General features: G+C 37.7%; 2 long non-coding RNA genes across 3 annotated transcripts; one reads left to right on the top strand and one right to left on the bottom strand.

The window, feature by feature from the left end:
• Positions 1-829: 829 nt before the first annotated feature.
• LOC114155213 (uncharacterized) lies at positions 830-27108 on the bottom strand. The gene is made up of 4 exons (XR_003597697.1): positions 27097-27108; positions 8870-8876; positions 5818-5824; positions 830-2953 (listed from the first exon to the last, which is right to left on the bottom strand). It is a non-coding gene; the product is annotated as an uncharacterized LOC114155213 (long non-coding RNA).
• LOC114155211 (uncharacterized) lies at positions 2948-4071 on the top strand. Of its 2 annotated transcripts, XR_003597695.1 has the most exons (3): positions 2948-3705; positions 3796-3826; positions 3960-4071. It is a non-coding gene; the product is annotated as an uncharacterized LOC114155211 (long non-coding RNA). The 2 variants fall into 2 exon arrangements; XR_003597694.1 differs by lacking the exon at positions 3796-3826.

Here is a 27108-nt window from a genome sequence, read left to right as displayed (position 1 = left end):
TGGTCTGCCCTCAGAAGTAAGTAGAAGCTAATGCAGGCTTTGCTCTCCAATTATAATGAGACTTGGAGTAATTATAAATAATTTCAGATTACGTTTTATATGGCTGGTATTTTGATACTCTGCCCTCCTCATATGTTTCTGTTAGCGGGAGCTAATGTTTATGTGAGCTATGCTACTTTAGCTGTTCGCAGCTAAATCCGTGTATTTTTAGTGTCACACTCAGCACAGTGTGAGTCTATCTTCAGTCTTAACTTTAACCCAGGTTGATCTAGTTTTATCATGCTGAAGTCAGCAAGCATCTTCAGGACATTATGGCAGTTGGATGTTGGTCACTATCACTGAAACCGTATTTTGTTGCTTCAGCTGTATTGAAGGTAGACCTGGACCTGCAGGAACATCATCTGGTGCTAGACTTTATTCACCAGAACAAACTGAAAGGTACTTCGTTTATGTTGACTTCTCGACATATTTAAGGATTTAGTCTAATGTTCACACATAGGCCTGTCACAATAATCAATTAATCAGATTATAAATTAAAACACACTCAATCATTTCCATTGACCTGATTTATCGTTTCTCTTTTTTTCTTTCTTTCTACCAAAAACTGGATAATAAAAGCCTTCATTTTGGTACTTTGGTCTCGACTAGCCCTTATTTTGAAAGGCAATTTTGTTTACAAAGACTTCAAAATTCATTAGTTGTTTTTTTTGTTGGAAAATTATTATGTAAGTTTATTTAAATTATGAGTTTATATGTTTTCATATTATTATTCTTTTGTGTTTCTTCTTTGACCCCTTTTCTTTTATGGTACATTATTAACTGTTCTTTGGATGTTTGCTTGAAGATTAGAAACGCTACACACTCTTCTTGTTTTATCAATGTTTGTTTGGAGATTAGAAATGCTCACTCACTCTTCTGGTGTTATCAAACTGCCTGTCTTAGACGAGTCAGCTTTGTGTATTGTAAGAGTGTCCCAGAACATCCTCTGACGAAACTATCTGTGTGACTATGTGAAGAAACCCAACCCTCTTTTCCTTGACGTGATAAAAAAAAAAGCAGCTGAGAGCTGGGGGAGTTGATCCCAGACAGTTGTTTGACTGCGGTTCTCAGTGTCTGGCTTCTCTCCCCTCTTCGGCAGAAGAGTAACTTGTGTCTCTGGTTGATTCCTTGCAGGTTGGGAACTAAAATAGACCCAACATATTTATTTTGGATATTAAAAATGTCTTCCAGTTCCAGTGTTGAATTTTCATTAGAATTTAAAGTTTAATGACCTTTGAGAGTGTGTTCTTGCATTATTATTTTGTGCTTACCATCTTATTACTTAAAAAAATGGTCTCAAAAGAACAATATTATCGTTTGAGAACTTCTGGAACAATTTATCATACAGTAAAATTTTTCATTGTGACAGACCTATTCACACATCCTACAGAATCTTCAGATTAAATTGTGTTTGTGTCTCGATCTCTGAAATCCACAGAGACTCCATTTCATCGCCCCTTAAACAAATATATACCTCATCTGCAAACCTGCTGTTCCTGTTTGTCTTCATTTCAAGTTGATTAATGTAGATGATAAAATGTATTCAGATGGTTTAGATTTTCATAAGCAGTAAATTTCTTTCTCAATTGATAGTTTGACACAATTTACAGCTAATAAACACATACTTAAAAAAATATATATTTTATGCATTTATTTAAAGCACCACTGCAAAAATAGCCTCCACAGCAAAACATTTAATGCATAAACATTTGATCAACATAAAAAGAAAGATTTCTACATACATTGTGATGATTCAAATAATTTTCAGGTTCAGTAATGTTTTGTCAAAGACAGGTTTGTCAGTGCATCAGCTGTTCAGGAAAATCAACATACATTTTTTCTAACACTAACAACTTGTTCTTTTCTCTGCATCTTCAGACAATCTGCAACAGCTGAGATTCTGGGAGTTTCAACACCAAAACCTCAAGCTTCAAATTGAGCCGTCAACTGGACCAAGACGCCTTTCAAACAACTACAGTAGTTAACGTGCTCTGTTGGTAGACATTATGGTTTATCTGTAGAGACTGTCCTTGGTTGTCTTTGAATACACAGCTTTATGGTGTTTTCTTTTGTTAATTCATTATAGTTAATATTTGAGCATCTATGTAAGTTTTAAGACATTTCATTGTTAACTTTAGGTTGCTGTGAAACCACCCATGTTAATCTGAACCTATTTTGTTAAAGATTCAACAGATTTGTTGCAATCTTAAATATTTAATCTGTCCTTTCTGCAGTGAGGTGAACATTAAAGTTAATTCAGAAAACACTTTTGTCATCTTCTTTCTACATGTGATGGACCGAGCAGTTAAGGAACAGCCAGGCACTGGTTTAAAGTCAAAATAGTTGTTTTTTATTTAACCCAAAACAAAACTTGGGTAAATAATAGAAAAAATGACAAAATTTGGGCCCATAAAAGAGGTCAAAGTAACAGACATCAACTCAGACTAACGCAAAGAACAGACCTCTCAAACAGAGACAAAAGGGGACTTAAATACTGGCTGATCAGGCCACATACAAAACACAAAGGGGAAAATCCACAGAAACCTAACTGAAACTAACATAGCAAATCCCATTCCCCCCCTCCGGATGATGAGTAATGGTGTGAACCAATTTGCAGTCTCAGCTGGCTTGCTCCACCCCTTCTGCACCTCTCTGCTCTCCTAAGGATTGGGCAGCCAGCACTTAAACTCAGAAACAAAACAAAGATTAAATCAAGCAAAACACAACAATATAAACTAAAATGTGCGCACTTATTCTAGAATACACTGTGATGTGTTGCTTTCTAAACATAACCAGTTATTCTGTAAATTAAATCCTAAACTTAAAGAAATCCAAATATAAGTGAAATGAACTTATTGCGTGTGGTGAGAGTGAATATTACCACATTTGTGTGGCTGTAACTGCAGCCATCACACTACATTGTAAATCGAATGATGCCTCTATAAAAATCATATATTTGTGACATCAAACTTTTTTCTGCCATAAAGCAATGGTCAAACTACGGGTAAATGTTTGTAATTCACTTTCAACAAATGGAAACCAAAAAGGTTTTAAAGTAAAGACACTGTGAATACTCCTCATCTACCTCAACACAGGTAGTTTCCACTGTATATACGTAAGTAAATGTGATTATAACTGAGTGAAAATTGTACAGCAGGGCTTTAGCTCCAGTTCAGGAGGGTCAGCGTCCTCCAACCTTTAGATGTCTCTTCTTTAACGCACCTGAGTCAAATCATGAGGTCAGAGGTCATTAGCACGACTCTGGAGAACTTGACTCCCCTAAGCAGCCATTTAATTCAGTTGCGTTGGACCAGAAAGTATCTAAATGTTGCAGGAAACCAGAAATCAATGCCTGGATCTGGTAGATGCAGCAGCCAGTCAAAAGCTGCCTAATTGAGCTGCTGGTAAGATGTGTGCTAATGCTACCTCTCACTCTCAGTAATGTTTATAACGTTACAAATAGTTCTCACAGTTTTTGTGCTGCATAAAAATATAATGTTAAGTGTCTTTAAGTGTTTTAAAAACTTTGGGTTTGGTTAAAATTAAACTGTTACTCTTATAAAGTTTGTCTGAAGTTTTCCCTCCAAAATGTGTTTGTTGGGCCGCAGACTGTGACTGTGTGTACCATACCCGGTGATTGAGTGTGTCCCACACTGTGTCTTATAGGTATGTGATGAATACACAGTTTTCTGTTGTAGTTTTATATCTTTTAATTTAATTACTTTTAATTTCTCATTACTTTTAATTTAATTACAGAATATGTCCTTTATGCATTCTTTTACATAAAGTAAAAATTTTAAGTTTTGTATTATATTTTTGACTTTTATTTATATTATTTTGCTTTATGTATTAACATATTTCATTGATACTGATTTGTACATGATTTTATTTTTCTTTATTCCATTTGTTAATATAAAAAGGGAGAAGCTGCCTAACTGAGCTGCTGGGATCTGACTGTGACTGTGTGTACCATACCTGGTGGTTGAGTGTGTCCCACACTGTCTTATAGGAATAAACTGACACAGATCCTGATTCCAGTGTGACGTTATTGATCCTTTTTACAACTATTATAATAGCTCACATAAACATTAGCTCCTGCTAACAGAAACATATGAGGAGGGCAGAGTATCAAAATACCAGCCATATAAAACGTAATCTGAAATTATTTATAATTACTCCATGTCTCATTATAATCGGAGAGCAAAGCCTGCAGGTTTAACTTCTACTTATTTCTGAGGGCAGACCACCGGGACGCTCTGTCTTGCTTCTTGATTTGCCTGCCTATTTTTCCAGCCAGCGAACCATTCTGCCACCCAATGGTCGTTTATCAGACCACTTAGACTCCTTTACCGCTCAAAAATGCACAATATGTCTAAATATAATTGTGGAATATTATAAGGAAGTGCTGAGATATGCCACCGATTTCCACTGAACTAATGTATTTGCCATTTCGGCACAAGCACAGTGAGAAACGTTTAGAGCAGGGGTGCTCAAAGTCGGTCCTTGAGGGCCGGCAACTTGCACGTTTTAGTTCTCTCCCTGGTTTAATGCACCTGGATTCAATGATGGCCTAAGAAGAACATTGACATGCTGAAACGGTTGTTACTACCACCAGGGAGAGAACTAAAACGTGCAGGATGCCGGCCGTCTAGGACCAACTTTGAGCACCCCTCGTTTAGAGGATAAAAACACTAGACTTGGAGCAAACCCCAGATGACCCAGCTTTCTACAAGCATGTAAACGCACCATCTACACACAAATCTGGGAGCTCCCAAAGCGTGAAATTAGTCTCAAAAATACTCGTCCACTCGTAACCGGATCTGTGCGTAAATGCAGTTTTGTGTGTGTTTACCAGGTGACTTGTGCATACTTTTTCAACATTTGTAGGCGTAGGAGAAGGAGTATTTGTAGGCGTATTTTATTTTTAAGGTTTACAAATTATGTTTCACAGACACAACTGTCCAAAGTTACACTCAAAGATGCTTACACAAGTTACAAATTCAGTATTACACACGCACAGATGCTTTTACGCACGCAGATATTTTGAGACTATTTTCACTCCATATCTCCCCAGGTCCGTTAATGTCCAGCGTAAAAGTGAAACCACAAAGGCAACAGTCACTGTTCAACTTGACAATCAACCAGAATTTTATTCAAACAATCAAGTGCATAAGATCATATAAATAGCTCATCATAATCTTCAGAAACCAAAGCCACAAAGAAAAAATTAATTACCTTAGAAAAATACAAAAATACGAAGACTCTCCTTCGGAGATCACTGCGTTAAGACAGTTCCCCCCCATTGATCTGACTAGCTGTTTTAGCTCAATTACTTTTATATCAAGGCGTGTTTCTACAGTTTGATGCGTCCTAACGTAGTTTAGAGGTGGTCTCAAACAGCCCGTAATGACGTGTTGCTGTTTGCTCGCCAGAGACCATGCAGGTGTTGCCAAGGCCAAGGGATGAATTCATCGCTGTCTAAGCTATCCACCATGCGCACTTTCCCAGGGCATGAACAATAGATGTGTTCATTTCATACAGAAACATTTTACTCAAGAAAGCGAGACCAAAGTTTATCAGCTATCCGTGTTTTTCATCCCTTCAAACTGGTTTCTGAACTTTAAAGAACTCTCCTGACCTCTCCTCTGACCCAGTACATCAAACAGATGTACTGGGTTATCAAGCAGATTTTGACTATAAAAATTAGCACACGTTTTATATAATAATTTCAAAATAAAAATGTAAGCAAAAGTGTTAAAGGTTTTGAGAACAAAAGACATGAAATCTTGCTTTCAGACTGACAATGTGTGGTCTTGGATTATGGCAGAAAGATTCCCCCATAGTTCTCTAATTTACATTGTTATTTGTGCAATACCCTGCACTCCTTAACATGCAGCGGAAAGCCTGCGTGTCGCTTTTTCAATTTTATTTTCCGGGGTTGATGGTTGGTGGGTTATAATATTTAATATATAATAAAATTTATAATTCAGTTGAGTTCTTTGTATTAAATAAAATCTTCAGCAAAGGCCTGCAACCTTGAAACGATTACCTTTACACTATTCACGTAGATTGAAAATCACAAAATAAAATAGCCTTTTCCACAAAATACCAAGCAAATGACAGATCTATTCACTTCACAATGTTGTTAAATGGAAAAACAGAAAGAGCAAGCGGATGTGAAAGCCGTCACTTGGAGTCCATAGTTACCAGATGTTTTATAATCCTTCTACTCTTATTTCTTTTGCTTGTTTACCCATAATTTCTATAAAGCAAATATTTTTTATATAACTTCATGTGTAATGTAGACTTAGACTGACTTTATTGTCATTTTGCATGCACAGGGTGTATACAGAACGAAATTTCGTTGCATACGGCTCAGCACAGTATTGTACTACACATAGTATGTTTTGAACCAGATTTCACCAATGACATATTATGCTGAAAAATGCTCCACTGAACTCTTATCATCCAGTAGACCTAAACAATGAAGTCATCCACATGACAGACATGCAGCCTTAGAAAAGACATAAACTACACAATTTACATATTTTATTTTTCCAACCTGCCCAACTCTGTAGGATACATACTTGAAAAAGGCTAGCACTTTTTCAACTGATTAAATCCAGTCTAGCACTGGTTTACTACACATATAGTAATGTGCATTTGTAGTAATGCACATTACTACAAATTTAATAGTAATGTGCATTCTCAGCATTAAGAATTGCTGCAAAGTGTACCACTCATGCATGCTGATCCAGGAGAAGGAATCCTAAAAGTTAGTAACCTAATCTGTGAGACTTTTTTGCAAATTTGATAGTAATTTGAACTGCACTGCATGGTTTGATATCTAGTCTCAGCTGGAATGCATGTATAATGTGTCTGAATGATTGAATTGACTACCTTTCTCAAAATTTGTTTTGAAAAAAAAAAAAAAACAATTTTATTTGTGACATTTGTAGCTGACATCAGTTGTCCATTAGCACTATATAAAAATTATTTGGATTGACAATAAGGTAGTTCAACTGAGAATTTTGTATCTAGCCTCAAAAGAGGAATTGTATTGAAACCCTTGCTTTCAGAGGTTTCATTAGAAACCAATATGTTCTAAAAAACATATCTTTTAGTTATCTTTAAAAAATAATAACGTGTAATTGTTTCAATAAGTTTACATCCCTGCTGTTATTTGCAGTTTTTCAGTAAGTGCTAGGTTTTTTTTACGCATAAACAGACATACATATTTTTAATTACCCTACATGGTCACAAATTTATTTAAATCTGAGAGTGATATTTTTAATAACTGCGTTATATTTCTTCTTCATGTTGAAAATTTAACCTTACTTTTTTATATTTTTTACTATTATGTGAATCATGCTTACACCTGTCACTTTGGTGCAGGTATGTGTGAATTTCCCCAATAAGGTACACTAAAAGACATTTCTGTTTTATTCTACGCTATGCTAAATGCTCAGCTACTCACCCAAGACAAATGAAAGACATGTAGCAAGACCTGCGATAAACATTGTAAGTCATAAAGATACAGAATTAAGTAACATGACACAATGTTTTATATAACCAATACTAAAATATTTCAAATGCACTTTGTTACTCTCTACTTTTATCAATTAACTTAGTTGATTTTCTGAGTCAATATATTGAAAAACCAAAAAAAATTAAGGTGATAAATCTACAGCTGTGATTAGCTTCCAAATGTGCTTGTCAGCACTTTTCTGAAACATTTCTTGAAAACAAACCATGTTGAGTTTTGGAGAAATAGATAATAATGTTGAACTTGTACAATTGCATGAGAGGAAAGAGGCGTCCCCAGAGAATTTGGGGATATCTGATGTAAGACTGTTGTAAACATCACAAAAGGAAGTCACTCAATCTCAGCTTTAACAAAGAAAGTTGAGTACAGTCATTTCCTCACTACCGTGTTATGATGCTGATTTGGACATTATCCACATAGCCATCAACTGCTGATTTGCCTGACGTCAAAAACTTATCAGATCTCACACTGTTCATGGTCAAGCTGCAATGGAATGCATCCTCTTTCAGCTTTGGGAAAACTGGCTTCCTTCCGTCTTTGCTTTACTCTTCCTTTCTCTAAGTCCTTTACATACCTTAGAGTTTTATACCTTCATTCTGCCTATCGCAACATGCCTTGATATGTTTGTTCATAAATTTGAGCATTGATAAGGCAGATATGACAAATTCTTGTCTTGATTCTGTAGTTATAAAAAAATACTAATATTGCAAGCTGTAATCAGCAAAATAGACCTATGGTCATTAATCACTAGGCGTATGTTACGACATGCTGTTGTAATCATTTGTGCTTTGATCAACCCAGCAATCCTGTTTATAATTCACCAAATGATGTTAAATCAATTTAAAACAAAGGAAATCCTTGATGAAGCCAAACTAAGGGAAAACAGACATCTGCCTCTGCTTGTTGAAATGAGAGGACACTAAGAGGAAAAACAAACTGGATGAAAGAAAAAGAGACAACAAAAACCAATAAACAGTTCTCGGGCCACTTACTGCAGAGTACACATGCTGCTCTGGAGCCAGAGATACCTGACAGAAGATACGGAGAAAGACAAACATAAACAAGAGAAAACACTGTCATGCAATCAAACTATCAAAAGGTACAAGAGACAGCTGGTAAAAAACAGAGTAAAAATGTAGAAGAGCAAAAAGCCCTGCTGAGAGAAAGCACTTGTGTTTGGCATTCATGAGAGTTTTCTAATTGTAGAAACCATCATCTCTCTTAGGTTAATTAGCTACTTTGAATTGCTCTCTCATATGTGCTCTGTGTTACCCTGTGATGGACTAGTGAGCTGTTGCAGGGTATGCCTCACTGCTCACTCAATGCATGCTGGATGTATACAGCCCTACTGGTCTAGTGGCTCATAGCAACAGTGATAAAGAAGAAGGAAAGAGATAAAACATGATCATCTGACGAGCAGAATCAGCAAGAGGCTTGGATTTTAGACAATAAAGTCAGAGGTAAGAGTTTGATAGGTAGTAGTTATTAAACAAAGGTCAGTGCTTTATTCAAACTTCAGAAAATTTTGATATCTACTTAAATTCCCTATCAGAGTATACTCTATAGAAAGCAGTGGCCCCACAATAAAAACATAAGAGAACCAAACATACTAGCTGATTTCAGAAGTAATATACACCTTTTCCCTGGAGACCCTACAGGGATGAGCGGGTATTGTCAATTGATATTTTTTGTGGCATTTATGGTTATGATATTCCATTCTCCGACAGTTGGCTTCAGGTAATTAGAAAGAAGTTGGGCCTGAAAGTGAGGTAGTTTAATTGATCAAAAAGGTTGTTGATTATTGAGCCCCTGCCCCTTTGATACTCTAAGTGCCCATTTTGAGTCTCCTTTTTTTCTCTTTCAATAATTTATTGATTTTTATTTTAGTTTTTATCTAGAGGGGCACAAACAGGCTTCAAAAATAGTATTTAGCTAAAAATAACAATTCAGCTAAATAAATGAGTCTCGCTCCCCTTGGTCTAATAATGACTGAACCGATTCTCAGTGCCCTTCCCTCTATATGTTGCTAAGACACCAGGGCCATGGTGAGGAAGAGGGGGGCAGAACTCTAACTATCAAATTATGGGCAAGAATATTTTTTTCCCAACATACACTTGTTTGTGAATAAAACCGTAGGTCTGGTGTGGAAGTTAGAAAAACTGTTTCTGTTTATTTTTGTAATTGTCCTTGTAATAGCTGGAAAGCCCCCTCCAATCCCCCCAACACAGATGATTTGGCTGCAAAGAAAACTTCTGACTTTAATTTTATCAGGCTGCCCCAGTGCTGGACTAAATGCCCAGTTCGCTGCAGGCAGCCTGAGTCGGTCCCATCGCTGTGGGTCAGAATCAGATATCCTGATATAGAGAAACGGTACTGTGTCTGTCATCACAATGCACCTCAAAGTCCCGGCAACCAAAACAGCCTGTGTGGCTCAACAGTCACAAAACAGAAAAGCCTCATAGTCTGTCCCTAGTAGTGCCACATAAATTAAATCTCCCTATTGGTCTCTCCTCTCTTGCATCCAGGAGAGAAGTGCACAGCACAGGGGAGCAGCTCTAACTCAGGGCAGGCCCAAGGTAATATGGGGTCTTAGGCAGAATCTGATTTAGAGCTCCTCTTCCTACTAAGAACATCAGTATCACTAGCAGTGATTGAATATAGATTTAGTGAACTCTGTGATAGTGGGCCCAGGTTAATTAGTCAGCTTAAAATCAATCTGTTATTGGGTATTATTTACTGTGACGTATTTGTGAAAAAACCCAGCTGAAATACCAAGAATACAGATATAATCAGATTGTAGCCTATAGACCTTCAGTAGAAGTTTGATATATTTTCTAGGCAGATCTATGAAGACACTGTCACAGTAATCAACTGAGCTTAAATGCATGGATGTTTCTCAAGATCTTCTAGAATGACAAAATCTAATGAAAATAATTTAGCTCTCAACCTTACAATTCTAGATCTATCTGAGGTGCTAACATTGAAAAATTATATGTAGTTAACCCCTCTGAGCTTTTTCAATTTTTAGAGCAATCTGCAGCCAAGTTTCTATAGAGGCTATACAGTCAGATATTATTAGGGTTTATTTAGTAAAACAGCAGTTATGAAATTTGCTTATTTCATAACTTCATAACCAGTAACCTTCTCTCCTATGGTCTGTTTAAAAACTACAGTCTCAGATCATCACAGCTCTCCAGCTCTGTCAGCAGAAGAAACCCCTCAGCAACATTATACCCATCAGGAAAAACAGACTACATTTGCTTTGCATTGTCCACACATGATGACAATGATATAATATGATCCAGTTAATTATTAGATTCTTGATTGTATGGGTTGTTGCTATGTTGATGTATGGTGTTTTAAGATCTTGTTCAATGTGCCCCTTTTTAACTTTGAGCCCCTGCCTCTTTAAAAGTCTCTGCACAGCCCTGCCCAAATGGAAGTACAGAAACATGCAAAAATTGAATTTGGAATAATAGTGGACTTTAAGGGGGCATTCATTAAGCTTTTATCTTTAGAACTTATTTGGACTCTTTAAAAAATATCAGGATGTAAAACAAAGGAATGGTATTGCTGACTTCCTGCACTTTCTTTGAAATTCCTCAACATTTGCTCTTATCAGATGATATAATTTTAAAATAACCCTTTTGCAAAAGACAAACCACTCCATTTCCCTGAAGCATTCAGATGTGCAGACTCTGAGTAAAGTTCACATCATCATGCCTACTGGGAATAAAACCTTTACCAACCCAGTAACTGTTTGAACAAAATTGACTGCATAATGGTGGGCTGTCTTGTTAGGGATGGGATGTTGGGGATTTGTTGACATTTCCCAGACACTTGCTGCTGTGTGTTCTGTATGTGTCTCTAATAAGATTGACACTAAACAAAGCCAGCCATGCTCTGTGGAAATTAAATTTGTCATTGTTAACTTGTGCTTGACTGCTCTGCTCATTCTTTATACGTAAACACTCAAGTGTTAAAGGGGCAGTATTATGTATTTTCCAGGCTCAGTACCATTTTATAGCACAATCTAGTAACTATTTAGTTGTTATAAAAATGTTGTATACATCAAAAATGACTTAAAAGAAATTTGACTTTGAAGAAAGTACCAAATCTCTGAATCACCTGACAACTATAAGCAAATGAATATAACGGAATTGTGAGAGGCCAGGTTAGCTTTGAAAACTACGACAAAAGAATTTTGAGCTTGGAGATGAGCCTGGTAAACTGTTAGTGCTACAACTTAAGGGTGCCCAAGCCACAAGATCAATTTATAGCATCAAGTCAAAAACTGGCATTCTCTTAACCAACCTTGCTGACATTGACTATACATTGCTGAGATTCAGAGAGCTACGCCAAGCTATATTCTTCAGAGAATAATGCAACACAATGTATTTTTAACAATTTCTTTCAATCGTTAAAATTAGATTGCTGCTGCCTAAACTGAATAAATCTGACAGGGACTCTTTACAAGGCTAACATTTCTCTTTTTCCTAAAAAGGGAAGGGATAAAACCAGTCCTGCTAGCTTTAGGCCAATTGCACTGCAAAATGTTGATTGCACAAAAATTTTGGCCACTAGACTGAATAAATGCTTAGCATCTATTATCCATCCTGATCAAACAGGAGTATCCCTGGCAGATTGTCTTTTTTCAATGTAAGACAATTACTTAATACTCTATACCTTCACCATAAAAATACCAATGCCTTTATTCTGGCCCTTGATGCACATAAAGCATTTGATCAGGTCGATTGGCCGTACATGTTTGAATTATTGCGCAGGTTTGGGTTCGGCGAGACTTTCATCTTCTGGGTGAAACTGATATATCAAGAACCCATGTGCTCCATCCTGACAAATAATGATCAATCAGCTCCATTTTGCCTGCAGCGCTCAGTTCAGCAGGGCTCCCCGCTGTCACCAGCACTTTTTTTCTATTGCAGTGGCAATTGCTGTGGCAATAAGGGAGCACCCGCACGTTGAAGGCCTTCAAGTTGGTGGTGTTGAAACACTTATTAGTTTATGCGCCGATGATGTGATATTATATTTACATGACAGTAAAATCTGTTCCCTTCCTCCTCAGCTTGATTATATCTTTCAGTAAAATGTCTGGGTATACAATCAATTGGTCAAAGAGTGAGTTGATGTCTCTTTCCAATATGTACCCATCTGGATTTTTACAAAAAGTCCCATTCAAAGTGGTTGAGAGCCATCTTACCTATCTAGGTCTTACTATAGGCTACCCAAAGACTCAGAACTTACAGTTGTGGTCAAAAGTTTACATGCACTTGTAAAAAAGATAATGTCATGGCTGTCTTGAGTTTCCAATAAGTTCTACAACTCTTATTTTTCTGTGATAGAGTGATCGGAACACATACCTGTTTGTCACAAAAAACAGTCATAAAGTTTGGTTCTTTCATAAATTTATTATGGGTCTGCTGAAAATGTCACCAAATCTGCTGGGTCAAAAATATACATACAGCATTATTTGGTTGCATGTCCCTTGGCCATTTTCACGGCAACTAGGCGCTTTTGGTAGCCATCCACAAGCTCCTGGCAAGCTTCAGGTCGAATGTTTGACCACTCTTCTTGACAGAATTGGTGCAGTTCAGCTAAATGTGATGGTTTTCTTGCATGAACCTGTTTCTTTAGCACTGTCCACATGTTCTCAATGGGGTTTAAGTCAGGACTTTGGGAAGGTCATTCTAAAACCTTAATTCTAGCCTGGTTTAGCCATTCCTTTACCACTTTTGATGTGTGTTTTGGGTCATTGTCCTGTTGGAACACCCAACTGCGCCCAAGACCCAACCTTCGGGCTGATGGTTTTAAGTTTTCCTGCAGAATTTGGAGGTAATCCTCCTTCTTCATTATCCCATTTACTTTCTGCAAAGAACCAGTTCCACTGGCAGCAAAACAGCCCCAGAGCATAATACTACCACCACCATGCTTGACAGTAGGCATGGTGTTCCTGGGATTAAAGGCCTCACCTTTTCTCCTCCAAACATATTGCTGGGTGTTGTGGCCAAACAGCTCAATTTTTGTTTTGTCTGACCACAGAACTTTCCTCCAGAAGATTTTATCTTTGTCCATGTGATCAGCAGCAAACTTCAGCCGAGTCTTAAGGTGCCTTTTCTGTAGCAAGGGCTTCTTTCTTGCACGGCAGCCTCTCAGTCCATGGCGATGTAAAACACGCTTGACTGTGGAGACTGACACCTGTGTTCCATCAGCTTCCAAATCCTTGCAGACCTGCTTTTTGGTGATTCTTGGTTGACTCTTGACCATCCTGACCAATCTCCTCTCGGCAGCATGTGATAGCTTGCGTTTTCTTCCTGATCGTGGCAGTGACACAACTGTTCCATGCACTTTATACTTGCGAATAATTGTCTGCACAGTTGCTCTTGGGACCTGTAGCTGCTTTGAAATGGCTCCAAGTGACTTCTTGACTTTCCCATTGTAGCTTTTGTGGCTGAGTCTAATCACTAGGTCAAATGAGCCCTATTTAAATGGGCTCATGAGAAGTCAACAGCTGTAGTCAATCAGAATCACTTACAAGAAGTGAAGAGGCCATGACATGAAGCTAATTTGATTGACACAACTCTCTACATCACCAAAATTGACAATTTATGTTGCTGTATGTATATTTTTGACCCAGCAGATTTGGTGACATTTTCAGCAGACCCATAATAAATTTATGAAAGAACCAAACTTTATGACTGTTTTTTGTGACAAACAGGTATGTGTTCCGATCACTCTATCACAGAAAAATAAGAGTTGTAGAACTTATTGGAAACTCAAGACAGCCATGACATTATCTTTTTTACAAGTGTATGTAAACTTTTGACCACAACTGTATATTCAAACTAAACTTTGCAAAGTTTATATCAGGAATAAAGCAAAACATCGAGTACCGGAAAACCTGGCCCCTGTTAATGACTGGATACATTAATTCAGTTAAAATGATCTAGGTTCTTGTATTTATGTCAAAATTTTCCTATTTATCTTACAGCAGCCTTCTTTAAAGACTTAGATTTGACCATTCCATCCTACATATGTAATGGGGAAAATGCTAGAATTTCTAAAGTGCATTTACAGAAACCAAGGAGGAGGGAGGGGCTGGGCTTACCTGTATTTAAACACTATTATTGGGCTGCCAACATCAGAGCACTAATGTTCTGGCAGCAGGGGTTCCCTGGTAACCCAGCGTTCGATACTCCTTTGTGGCTCAAGATGGAATCCAACCTGGTGAATAGTTCCTCCCTACAAGTTATGTTGTTTGCCTGCCTTGAAAAACCAGAAGCCTATCGAAATTTGAGGTTTGTGTTAAAACATGTAGTAAGAATCCTAAATCAGATCAGGAGTTTCCTTGCACTACCAAATACTGTACATCAGAACAGACGCCGTTATGTTTTAACCACAGTTTTTTGCCTCCTTGGCAGGACAAAGCTTATCACAACTGGAGGGAAAAGGGGTTGGTGTCAATTAAGGACATGTATATTGGCAACAAGTTTGCATCATTCAGCCTATTGAAAAAAAAATACAATCTGCCTGATTCACATTTCTTTTGATATCTGTAGGTCAGGCATTACATTAAGTCAAAGATTGAGAACTTTGACAATCTTCTGTTGGAGCAGAACGTTTTGGACATCCTGGGGAACCCCCCTGACTCTAGGCATCTTATTACAAGAATTGTATATCTATTTGGTGACCGCACTGTGGCACACACCACAAAAATCAGGGAGGCCTGGGAAAAGAAGCTGGGGATAACAATCCCTGGACCTTTGTTTAACAGGTGCCTTTCTAAAATCCGTTCTTGCTCAATGAACAGCAGGCATCAATTAATTCAGTTTAAAATTACACATCGGTTACACTACTCAAAAGTCAGATTGCACAAAATGTACCCCTCTGTCTCATGGTTTTTGGTCTTGCCCTTCACTAACTGGTCTTTGATCGAAAATATTCAATTGGTACTCCAAGGCATACAAGACTCCCTTACAACCTGAACAAGGACTTATAATCTTCGGATGCCCTCAGGTGCCGGGGACTATACCCGCCGCAATGAGGCAGCCACTGGAACTGGGACTCATTGTTGCCAAGAGACTAATCTTGAGAGACTGGAGGTTCTCTGTTCCTCCTTCCTTCCACTTGTGGGTGACAGACATGATGTCCATGATACAGATGGAAAAACTTCGTAAAGGCTCCTAAGACACATTTTTTGTGTTACTGGAATCCCTTCCTGGAACACTTTTCAAAGACCAGACTAAGCTGAACAAACTATTCCATGAACTCTCCCCTCAGTCACCCTCTAGTGTGTATGTATACTCTTGTATGTGACTATGTATATATTTGTTGTGTGTGTACACCATATGTCAACTGCAATGTTTTATGCTTTGACCTGTGCAAAGCATAAAACATTGCTTTTATGCTTTGCACTTAAAATGCTATGCTGTTTGTTTATCTGTATGTTCTAAACTTTGAAAACTTAAAATAAAATTTATATATATATTAAAAAAAGAGGGTCATGCCATGGTGTCGTAGGGGATAGCGCAACCCATGTTTTGAGACCTTGAGTCCTCGATATTTCAGTTCACAGTTCATGAAGTGGGTCAATCATAGTTTCAGGACAAAGCACCTTTTTCTTCTCAAAGAAACAGCCTAACCCTAACATTCTGTGCTGTTCTTTAGTTTTACCTTATTTAAGTGAGTCCAGAGAGATCTGGGGAATTAATTACAAAACAACACAACAGTCACTAATCAAACTTCAAAAAAGAGCAACAAGAGTAATTAACAAGGTTAAGTACCAAGATCAGACTAACCCATTATTTATCCAAATATTTTGCACACATACATTTTGTACTGAACTACTAAATAATATTCAAATAAATAAAGCCAATGCTGTATACAATTTCCATTCATAAATATCACAAAAACAATTCTAAATTAATTAAGTATTGCATTACCATTTAAAACTGCCCATTGCAAAAAAATCGCTAAGCATAATATTTTGCAATGCAAGTTGCCGTCTGAATAAAGGCGCTGATGATACAAGTCTGCCCCCTTGTAGCTGGTTATAAAAAAATCTATATAATGGTCTTTACTGTTTTCTTTAGAGGGTGGTTCTAGACCAAATTTACCACAGGGGACATTGTAGTCAGTGTGTTTAATGGGGAACACTTAAAAAAGAATTACACAAAAAGCATAGCAATATATGATGATGTATATAAATATATTAAGTCAATGAAATGAAAAAGTCACTTGTGTCTCTAGAGACTCAGGTTGCAGATCTCTGACCTAGCAGATGGAAAATTTTAGTAATCGAGTAATCTATCGATTATTCTTACAATTAATCGAGTAATCGGATTAAAAAAAACATAGGTAAATCTAACATAACAGCAGTATTACTATTGCATATCAACATCAGTCCAATTTTTCACATTTGAGTTTTCCTAACAATAACTTTTATGTAGTTTAGAAAATTAACGTGTAACAATAATAGATCACTTTCCAAGTTAACCTGAAGAAACGTTATACAAAATTCTGAAATTATATACTAATCAATAATAAAGAGGCAAGCTCACAAATACGCTTATAAAAAAATTCTATACTCCAGCATTTATGTATTCATCTTCAGTCAGTTTAATAGATGAACTCTCACCTTGCCCAGACATTTATAGCTTTGTGTTCAGCAATAATAGCGAAGGGATTTGGCACCCTAATCCTAACCCTACCCTTTTTTTTTTAGAAAGTGAGGAAATGTCCTGTTTTTTAAATTACCTTCATTGGACCATTAAATTTACAGGCACTAGGGCACTGCGCACAAAAAAATAACCCTTTTTGCATAAAAAACAATTTCAGTTTCATATTTAAAACTGCCTGTACAAACAGTACTCAGAGAAATGAAATACCTACTCTGAACATTGTGTCATTCTAGTTCCTCTAGTTTTGAATTTGACAATACTAGAGGAACTAGAATAACACGTTACTCTAATGAGTAATACATATGATTACTATGTATCATATGTATTACATACATTCATATGTATTGAATTCATATTCAATACATATCAATAAGTTCATATGAATACGTTCATATGAATTCAATACATATGAATGTATTGAATTTATATTCAATGAATATGAATTCAATTCATTCGTATGTATTGAATCACATGTTCAATACATTTGATATGTAATCATCTGACAAAATCAGAAAATTGAATTGATTCTACATTTCAACAAAACTTTCATTTTAACAAAGCTGCTTCACAAACAAAGAACTGCTACAGCTTAAATGTAGATTTTTTTTTTTTTATAGGTCGATCATTCAAAGCAAGCCAAAGCCAGTTTGCGTAGAGGAAATGCATGCTAAAAACTCATCACTGAAAGATTTGTAACTCGTGTAGTGACAAGGAATTCTTAGCGTTTCGTAGCATGTGGGAGCTGTTGGGTAGTTTCCATGAACAATCTCCACAGACAGACTTGACGGCAGATATTCCCATCCGGTCCAGAATTTCATCATGTCTTTCAGTTCAGGTGGTGTGGCTTTGGAAGAGAACAAAGCCACAATCACATTTTCAATTCTAATTTACCATACATCCGCAACTTATGGATAACTTAGTATGTTTGTAAGACTAAAGTAACTGGAAATATTCAAGACAGTTTTACTTTTTATTAAAATCCACATCAGTTCTGGAACCACATGTTGAGATAGAGCTAGACTACACAGAGAGAACACACAAACATGCATGCAATTCAACTGTTTCAATTTTGAGCTAAGATTAAAACTGAATTGTGAGGTATCACAGCCCCTCCTTGAAGCATACAAGGCAGCCATATTAGCTTAGTACATTAGCGGTAGCATCTCCTGAAAAATTACACTTTACTAAGACTGCCTGTCTCAGTCTCACCTAAGACAACATCAAACAACCCAGAAAGTCACCACCCATCAGTTTTCTTTCAATATTCTAGACTTGGCGCAAGTGGTATTTCTTTTTGAAATAAAACGGAGTAAATTGGGTGAGGGGCAGCGGGGAGGGGCTGGGGGGGCTAGGAGGTAGCGAGAAGTAATATGCCAGCACTAAATGGTGTAAGATTAACAACGGCCCAAACCGTGTTTTAAATCAAGCTTTAAGATAATGTATCAAACTTCATGCGCAAAATAAATCTGATTCTGATTCTGAACTATTCAGAATCAGATTTGCAAATAGATGCATAGATTGACAGCAGTTTACAGGTTATGTTTCACTTCTGCATCCTTACACATAGAAACTGTAGCTCACAAAACACACATTTCCTTAAAAAAACAAAACAAAATAAATGTAAGTTTTCTCAAGTGGACTTTCGATTGAAAGTCCACTTGAGAAAACTTTTTTAGTGTTGTAATGTAGTCATCCATGCCCCCCCCCCCCCCCCCCCTCCCCCGCTCCAAGGCGTCCTGGTTTTCCCAAATGAAAATATGGTCACCCTACCATAAGGAAAAATCAAAACATAAAATCGTGTCAGAATAAAAAATATTGAATCTAAAATTGGACTATTTGCCGATTATATTATTTTAATGTTGTCCAATCTAAATTGCTCAATCCCCCCAACTACTTAAAACTATCAATAAGTTTAGTTATATTTCCGGTTATAAACTCAAAGAATCTAAATCCGCCATCCTATTTTAAAAACGGCCTGAAAGAAACAATCCACCAATTCACACAACATTTCAGGTGGCAAAAGACAGCCTTACTTACTTAGATATAAAAATTACTCCAAACATGGATGATCTGGTTCAGGCAAACTACACACTGGTGGTTGATTCAATAATGGAATCACTTGATAGATGGTCTGCCTTGCCTATACAGTGAACCTTCGCTATATCGCGTTCTCGCTGCTTCGCGGATTTGCATCGTGCATTGTGTTCTGCATTCTGATTGGCTAAACAGTCTCTCCGCTTCTTCTCTACCTGTGTGTCAACAACGTTGCGGTTTAATATGTACACGTACGTAAAACAGCTTGCCAAATTTAACGTGTGGCATGTCGGTTTATAAGAATTCTTTTGCCCAGAAGAAAAAAGAGCGGCAACAGCTACCGATAACTATGTTCTTCTCTCGAAAAACCACACCTGCACCGGGAACTTTAGAAGAAGAAAAAAAAACTCTACAGAGCGAAGTCAGGATGCAGCGGCTCAGTCAGAAGAGCAGTGAAATACACGTGAGTCACTATTTTTCCTACTGTACTTTTTTTTTTTCATAATCATTTTTTATTTTCTCCCGTTCTAATCCAATAACTCAGGTCGCGGTGGGGCGGCGCTGATCTCGGCAATTCGGGCACGGGAATCCGCTTTCAGTTAAATTATTATTTTACAGTGCAATGTACAAATGTTTGGGCCTGTAAAAAGGTTTTGTTCTTTGGTTTCAATGTATTATGGAGTATTTCATTGTATAATAATTGTAAAAAAAAATAAAGGTTACTACTTCGCGGATTTCGCCTATCGCGGGTTCTTTTTGGAACGTAACCCCCGCGAAAAACGAGGGTTCACTGTATCTATGATTGGCCGTATAAATATTCTCAAAATGAACGTACTCCCTAAATTCCTATATCTTTTCCAGGCTATCCCTCTTAATCCTCCCAACGTTTTTTTTTGTTGTTTTTTTTTTTTTTTTTTACAAAAATTCAAACAATTCTAAATAACTTAATTTGGAACCAGATTACGTTTATCATTATTATATTTCCATACGACAGAGGAGGTGTTCCAAATTTCAAATGGTGTTATTTTGCTGCTCAGCTCTCTAGTGCATCCTGCTGGTATTCAGCAACTGTTCTGTTGTGGGTAAATATAGAAAATATAAACACCATTCTCTTATCCCTGAATTCATATCTATACTCAAGGAAATGCAAAGTGGCATTAAAAAATATTTCAAGCCCATTTGTTAAAAACACTATACAAGTATGGTATGATGTACATAAATTCACAAATGAAATACCAACACTATCCCAATTCTCCCCGATCTGGGGCAATATGACATTTGAACCAGGTAGGAAAGACATGGGTTTTAAAACATGGTATGCTAAACGTTTATGCAAAATTTCAGATTTATTTGATAAAGGGATTATGATGAGTTTTGAAGATTTGACACAGAAATTTGACATTCCAACTAAACATTTTTTTAAGTTTATGCAAATCTTAGTTTTGTCTTGGGTACTCAAAAGTCTCTAACATTACCTACTCTTACTTCTATAGAAGAACTGGCAACAAATTACCCTTTGAAAAAGGGCCTAATATCCCACTTTTATAACATCATCAAAGACAGCTCCCAGACATCCTCAGAACACAAAAGAATGGCCTGGTGTGAAGACTTGAAATGTACTACATCAGTAGAGGAATGACAGAGGGCCTGTCTGAAGGCACAGACACACTATTAATACTCAATCTAAGTTAATCCAATACAAATGGTTGATGAGAACATATGTTACTCCAATATTACTAAATAAATTTAATTCCAACATTCCAGATACATGTGCTAAATGTGGAGATAAAGGCAATTTGATTCACTGCTTTTGGGAATGTCCTGAGGTTCAGAATTTTTGGAAGGAGGTTATGGATAAAATTTCACTTATCGTCAGTACTAAACTTAATCCCTGTCCTAATCCCAGAACCGCCCCTGAGCTGCAGGTCTGTGTCTGGTTCATTTTTGGTTAGCATGATTTTTCTTCATTGATAGGAAGTCAGGTTATCCAAACAGGTAAACCACGTTAATAAAATATTAGTGAAATAATACATTAAATGACCACTGACCAATGTATTCATAAAATATATAAACATTTCTGAATAAAACACAAAGAAAGTCCTAACAAACATTTTTAATGTTGGAAATATGTATGTACTGATAATCCATTAGCATGATTTGTTCTGGGCTTATTATTTTGGCTAATGCTATTACATATTAAATAAAGTATCATCCAAACTCAATGTTCTAAGCAAATAATCAAACCATTGTAGTTCAATAAAAAAACTGATCAATCATAAAATGTTCTGTACCATATCAGGCTCAGGAGATGATTGAGGATGAAGAGACTCTGATGTCTGGTTCTTTAGGTTCTGACGGATCTGCGGTTCCTCTCCTGATCCAGTCAGGATTTCTCCTAATAAGATCTGTTTTTCTCAGTTCTTTAACTAAAACACAGAAGCTGTCTTTACACAGAGAATCCATTTTTAGACATAAATTCTATGTGAACAGCATATTAGCTCCAGTTCCGAGGGCATAGGAATGAGTCTGTCATGGAGGGGGACGCATATCGGAAACCTGACAGATCAGTAAATAGGTTGAGCAGAAATGTCATAAACAATTGTGCCATCAACACGTCAGTAACACGTTACTCTAATCTGGCCCCTTGTTTCAGTAACAAGTATTCCAACACGTTACTATTTACAATCCAATAATCAGATTAGTTATGCATCCACATAGCATAATGACTGTCTTTCCAGGAGTGAACACTCACTTTATCATTTGCCTCACAACTAACAAGCTAAATGCTCTGGTAGCACACACAAGCTACCAGATTCTGACATATTTTATTGGTCAAAATACATTGATGCAAGTTAACTGGCAATTGAACAGGTTCTGCCTCTTTCTAAAACAGCTCGTAAAATAGGACTCAGCAGTTTTAAACTCAATACAGCAGTTTGAATAACAAAAATAAAATTTAAAAAACAAGTTTTGTTTTTCCTGAACAACTCTCTACATCAGTGCAACAGTTTGATCCACAAAATAAATAAAAATGATACTTTCCACATCTAACTGACTCCTTAGCTCAGGGGTCTCAAACTCCCGTCCTCGAGGGCCGCAGTCCTGCAACTTTTAGATGTGCCTCTGCTGCACCACACCTGAACAGAATAATTAGGTCATTAAGGCTCTGGAGAACTGATCTACACAAGGAGGAGGTAATTAAGTCATTTCATTCCAGTGTTTTGTACCTGTGGCACATTTAAAAACTGCAGGACTGCAGCCCTCGAGGCCTGGAGTTTGAGACCCCTGCCTTAGCTCCTCACTGATAACTCAGTCTCACTTTCCAGCCCTGCATTCAATAACTTACCAAACATGAGCCATAAAAACACTGAGGCAAAAATCCAAAATGGTTTTTTTTCCTGTCATTTTCAGCCACAAATATTTATCTAAAATATCTTAGTGTTTCTGTCTCTGCCTCCCTCTGACTCTCATGTCCCTGCATGGACTCATGTATTTACAGACACTACAGTAATGTACAGTATCAGAATGTGAATTAACTAAAACATTTTTTAAAAAGTATGTTTTCATCATACAGAATGAGAATTTAAACAATTTAACAATTTTCAGATGTATATATCATTATACATCTCAACTCTATTTACTGTGTAACCCATTTCTGATAGCAAAACTTTTCACTCATTTATTTTTAAACCTCTCCTCAAGCGCTTGTCTTTTCATGTCTCCTAACCATTACCCTAATAGCATGGAAATAATGAAACAAATATTGAAACATTGAAAGAAATCAACCTGACTGTCTTTTATCTTCAGTCCTCACCTGTTGTCCTTTCTGGTTCTATTATAATTAATATAATTTTTATATCTTTAAACTCCACCTGGCTCTCCTATGCCTTCTCGTAATAAAATAGTTTAGTTTATTTAAAAATTAAAACCGGTTAATACATATTTCAATAAACTAAATTAAGACCTCACCAGAGCTTCTTCACCTTTCTTCAACATCATTCTAGTACTGCCATTCTGCCAAATATATAATATAATATAATACACGTTAAGTGGTCAAGTATGATCAGGTGCTGTGTAGCCATTGCTCACTTTAAATAATAAAAAGGCTCATTTTGCTGTTGTTTCAGATTCATTCTGATAAAATAAAACATCGTGGCTAGTGTAGCTAACTTTTAGACAAAGTAAAACTTTAGACATGTGACTATTCCAGAATTAAAACGGCTTAACCAAAAAGATTTAGTTCTATATATGAAAGTAAACTGACAAGATGTTATAAACAAGCGATATTCATGGCAACATCCCCTACAGACTGTTTACCTCATTCATACAGAGTTTCCCGCTCCCGCTGCCTCCTTCTGCCTTTAAGCACTCTGAGCCATTCAGAGGGGGAGGAAGGCTGTGCTGAATTTTATATTTTTGAATATAAAAGCACACAAGTGGAAGATTTCAAAATTCTTTGCAACTGCGGTGAAATTATTGGGTGGGACAAATGCGACTGTCTCCAATATTGGGGGGGACACGTCCCTCCCTCCCCCCGGTTCCTATGCCCAGTTCACATTCCATACCAGATAGTAGCAGTAATGTGCACCTTCAGTTTTTTTGAAAACCGCCATAAACAACACTAGTAGAAAAATGGCATCACTGTGAAGCGAGAAGGACCATAGACGTTTATGACTTCAGTAAAGCTAGCCGCCTCTTCGAAGATGACAGTAAAGCCAGCCCACACTCGATTTTCACGTGAGCCACAGCACAAGACGTTACAGCACCCTAATTTACGAGTTCTTTTTAGAGTAAAAGCTCACATCCGGTTCATGTTTGTATTTATGCAGTTACAAAAAGAAATGAAGTATCGGAAATAATTGGGGACATTAAGCAATGCTGAAAAACTCTGGGGGTCGTCCCAGCCCCTGTTCTTATCCAACAGATGTCTGACTAACATCTTAGCTTTGGTGGTGTGTGATAGTATGAACCCCAATGGATCGTACTCGGTGGCCAGTACTTTGTATTTCAGGGGTGTCAAACTCCAGTCCTTAGTCAAGGGCCACTGTACTGCAGTTTTTAGATGTGCCACAGGTACAAAACACTGCAATGAAATTGCTGAATTACCTCCTTCTTGTGTAGATAAGAGTCTTGCCTAATTATTCTATTCAGGTATGGTGCAGCAGAGGCACATTTAAAGTTGCAGGGCAGCGGCCCTCCAGGACTGTAGTTTGACACTTGTGCTGTAGATGGTGCGCATGGTAGGAGCTGCATACTGGACTGGACAGTCCTTATAGCCAAGTATGTCTGCCAAGCTCTCCATCTTACTCTCTGCAAGCCAGAGCTCAGCACTGTCTGATCGATCTTCTGGTAGGTGACTGATGGCACATTACTCGTTGCTGGCCCGTTGCTGAAGGACAAATCCAGCCGAAGATAGTAAAGCTCTTAGTTAGTCCACTACTTCTCTGGCCTTGGTGGCTGTTGGCACACTGTGAAGACAGTTATCCACATAAAAACATCTCTCTGTGGAAGTTCTCACCTCTTCTCCTAGCTGACTGTGGTCTTTGGCATGGCGTTGCAGAGCAAATGTGGCACAACATCAGGTGGTGCCGAGGGGTAACCCCTGCCACTCGTACACTGCAGGTGGTTCCTCATGTTGTAGGTTACGCCACAGGAAGCGCAGAAGAAGGCGATCTTCAGCTAGTAAACAAACCTGATGGGACAGCTCAAAAATAGTGTATTTGGGGCCTGCCATAGCAATGCATGGAAGGCACCTTTTGTTCTATTACATGGAAGTCACCTCCGTCACCATAAATGCGGCTCGTACCACTGCATGCACCCTCACAAAAGTGGCATCAAAACGTGCGGCTCAATGCCGAGAAGGGAGCTATGAGTGGAATTCGGAGTTACCATGGCAACATAAATTGCAAAAGATGACGCCCCAAAATCCCATTGTAAGTTAATGGAGCGATGAAAAAAAAAATCCTCAAAATACCTATTTTTGAGGATTTTCTGTGTCGTCATGAATTCACGTAGAAATGCCATTCAAATTTCACTTTTTAGATACGTCCAAGCTCTGTTCAGAAGTGAAGACAGCACATTGATACGAATTACGGTTTGTCCACAACTTGTCTCTAAGCGCACCTAAGTTTTTGATTTTTCGTAAAATTAGAGTGTAACTGACACTCCGCTAGAGTGAGACACGGAGTGCTATTTTGACCCCAAAACATTTTTTAACTCGTCCTCATGCCCACAAATATCGCCCTATTGGTATCAAAGTCGGTCATGACAGTGATACGCATGCCTGCTCCGGTAAAATGTTTTTGAAATTTATCTAGGGCTTACGGTTTTCTGTCAAGGTGCTTCAGAGCAAAGTCATGCGACAGGACAAGCTCAAGCTCTCAGCCATTGATTTCCATACATTTCTGAAAAATTTCAGAGTTTAGCGTACACCATCTTTCTCTCATCATTGCTATTACTGTGAATGAGGTACAGATATGAATCGCAGTACTATCGGAGATGACAAATAGCCCTCTCATACGCTTCAAACAGTTTTCGAATACATATCACAGTTCCCGAACGGGAAGGAGTTGTTCGGACTGCTTTTTTTTAGTGAAACTGGCTGGCTCAAACAGATAGAATTCTGTCTCCCACTGTGTGTCTCACTCACAGTTGGCAGAGAGGATTCATTACCACAGCAACAGAACACAGAGCAGGGGAGAGCTGCTGCTTAGGACTACAAATACACCATCACTGTAGTTCTAACTATGGCAGAACACTCAGTTAAAACAGAGGAGGACTGAGCTGGCATTTAGAACTACTTGCTGTTTTGGGCAGTATATAACTGATTGAACCCAAACACTGTTACTCATAAGATTAGTGTAGCCCTTTAAAATAAAGCTTACTGATAATTTCAAAATAAAAGCCTGAATATTCCTCTCAGGCCTTTGTTATCTTTTTCTCAGGGAGAGCTACAGATATGAATCGCGGAGACGAGAAATAGCCCTCTAATATGCTTCAAACGGTTTTAGAATACGTCTCGTGGTTCCTGAACGGGAAGGAGTTGTTCGGACTGCTTTTTTCAGAAAAACTGACTTTGTCTCACAAAGATAAAAATCTTTCTCCAGCTCTCTGTCTCACACACACACACATGACTGAGTTGGCCGAGAGCTGAGCTCCACTTTAGAACTACAATGGACCTTACCAAGCTCCGCCCACAACTGACCTAGAAAATCCCACGTGGCCGCAAGTCTCACAAACAAAGCCTCGCGAGCGTTGTTTCTAAGTAAACATGGCATCTTCCACTTCGACTGATTCTCTGCTGTGCATTTCTGACTCGATTAGTGCATCATTTCTACCGGATTTTCACAATATATCAGCTACTACAATGGATAGAGGAACTAACAGGTTCATGTCATCTTTTTTGGATGAGATCAAGGTGTTTGAGTCACGTGATGCCTCCAACATTGTGTACGTCACAGCAAAATGCTTTCGCTCGATGAGTAAAACGGCAGATCCACACACCCTCTACATCAATATAGTTGTGGACAAGATCACTGATGCCTATTGTTCTTGCAAGGCTGGGTAAGTCGGGCACTCATCGTTTTGTAGGCTACTTTTGAAATCTGTGGGTGATTCCTGTGGTTTGTTGGCAAATGTTTGAGTGTGTCTAGGCCTGATACACTGTACTTGGTGCTAGAGTGGCTAACATGAGTAACATGAGTAGGCCTGTCACGATAGCAAATTTTGCTGAGCGATTGTCTCAAAAAATTATTGCGATAAACGATAATATTGTTTGAAGACCTTTTTACACTG

The sequence above is a fragment of the Xiphophorus couchianus genome, chromosome 12 (assembly GCF_001444195.1).
Source record: "Xiphophorus couchianus chromosome 12, X_couchianus-1.0, whole genome shotgun sequence".
Taxonomy (NCBI): domain Eukaryota; kingdom Metazoa; phylum Chordata; class Actinopteri; order Cyprinodontiformes; family Poeciliidae; genus Xiphophorus; species Xiphophorus couchianus.
This window is presented reverse-complemented; position numbering and strand designations above follow the sequence as displayed.